Here is a 399-nt window from a genome sequence, read left to right as displayed (position 1 = left end):
TACAGCCAGACAGAACCTTGAGGGAGGGACGTACATGGGTCAGTGTGGTATGGGGAGTTCTGAAGCCTGGGCTGCTGTGGCCGGCAGAGGGCATCGCAGGGGACACTGACGATAGGCACACTCTGGTCACGCAGGGCCTCCGGCTGGCCTCTGAAATGCTCTGAGAACCTGGAACGTTGTCTGCATTATGGTGGGTGTTAGAGTGTTAGGGTGAGCTTGGGCTCCATTGGTTCTGAATTTGCACCCCTCCATATGGCCAGTCAGCCCCCCAGGGAATGAGGAGGGCGATGCTGCAGGCTTTCAGGGGGGACTCCCGGGGGGCTGGGGCAGGACCCTTACTCTTTCTGGGACCCCCTGTGCTGAGGCAGCTCTAACCTGGCTCTGACTTCCCTCCCTAGA

At 59.9% G+C, this 399-nt stretch overlaps 1 protein-coding gene across 9 annotated transcripts in view; it reads left to right on the top strand.

The window, feature by feature from the left end:
• PC (pyruvate carboxylase) overlaps positions 1-399 on the top strand; it is a 97,976-nt gene that overhangs the window by 76,500 nt on the left and 21,077 nt on the right. The gene's annotated exons all lie outside the window — the stretch shown is intronic.

The sequence above is a fragment of the Pteropus vampyrus genome, unplaced genomic scaffold (assembly GCF_000151845.1).
Source record: "Pteropus vampyrus isolate Shadow unplaced genomic scaffold, Pvam_2.0 Scaffold144, whole genome shotgun sequence".
Classification (NCBI taxonomy): domain Eukaryota; kingdom Metazoa; phylum Chordata; class Mammalia; order Chiroptera; family Pteropodidae; genus Pteropus; species Pteropus vampyrus.
The sequence above is the reverse complement of the archived record's forward strand: the minus strand, read 5'-3'. Positions and strand labels throughout refer to the sequence as shown.